The sequence below is a fragment of the Palaemon carinicauda genome, chromosome 13 (genome assembly GCF_036898095.1).
Source record: "Palaemon carinicauda isolate YSFRI2023 chromosome 13, ASM3689809v2, whole genome shotgun sequence".
Classification (NCBI taxonomy): domain Eukaryota; kingdom Metazoa; phylum Arthropoda; class Malacostraca; order Decapoda; family Palaemonidae; genus Palaemon; species Palaemon carinicauda.
Window position 1 is genome coordinate 105457099 of NC_090737.1, and position 1447 is coordinate 105458545.

Sequence of the window (1447 nt, forward strand, 5' to 3'; positions counted from 1 at the left end):
AACGATGCCAGGCTGGCACTCTCAACCACGAAACCAAGAATTCCTCAACTAGCTTCAAATATGCAACTCCAACCATCTCACTGATGCTCTTGACATCTTTGGTAAGTCATTAGAGATGCAAAATGTACTAATACAATAAATAAAAGAAATTATCTCTAGTGTTTTAGTTTAGCCATATATATATAAATGTTGACAACATTTTGTGAAAGGGGTAACATGCTTAATGTGGCATGCTAAATTGGGTAACAAGCTGAAAAAGGTTGGGAACCACTGTTCTAGAGTATGAAATTTCCTATTTATTATACATAAATGGTAAATATTCCTTAAGAAATGAAGGATCAATTAAACTTGCTTCTGAAAAGTTCATATTCTGAGAAACCAGCCATCATTTTTTTTTTCTACTTTATCTGGGGATAGTTTGAGCTCAAGACATAATCCTACGTAACCATCTGGGATCATGAGAGCATAATGAGCATATTTCAGGGTTATATAGTTAAGCACTGATGAACGCCACCTATCAAATGAAGAAATATATACGCTAGTCTATATTTTACCAAATGTCATTATATGAATAAAATTATTTTATAGTGACACATTCTCGTGGTCAGACTTTCTGGTGTTTTTTTACTCCTCAGGTAAAAAAGTTATTATATTTGTCACCCTGTACATCTTTCATCATAACTAAAACATAAGAATTGGAGTTATATAAACAAACAGACAAAGAAATATAGGTTCCCTTTTTTTATTATTTCTTTTTTAGTGACAAATTACATTAATTTGATATACATAAGTATGGACAAGCGGTGTCACTAGGAATCACACGGTTATAATCATCATATCTTCGTATTATACATTAAGCACTGGTGACCTTTTCCTCCAAATCCAGAAATATATACGATATATGCATCAAGTATCCATTGATGATTAAAATATTAATAGCATAACATATGATAATCTGCATATTTCCTGGGCAAATTCAATGCTTTCAGAATATTCAGTTATTGTCTACAACACTCTTTGTATCGTTCAATATAGCTAGAACATGATAATTATGAATATATAAATGAATATAAAAAAAAGATTGAATATAATTTAGAAAGGCGTAACACTTTTTTTTATGTCACACTTGAGAAAAAAATATCTAATTCTCGTTCAACCTTTCTCAAAGAAAATTACGCACTTGAAGTCTATTGGAGACTAGTATAAATATCTTTTCCTCTAATTTTTAAAAAGAAATTTATATTTACTTAGACGTTGAGCGTGGTCACTGCGATGTCTCTCTAGGCTAACCTAAGGGGGTGGCGACCTCTTATTGCCGGAAGGAAACCGCTTGATGCAACAAGGAGTCCTGACTATCATTCCTCCACTGCTCAGTCATTGCATCCACTTCAACGGCTGTAAATAGCGCTGGGCTCTCAAACTATCATTTATAAAGGTTTAATCCCTT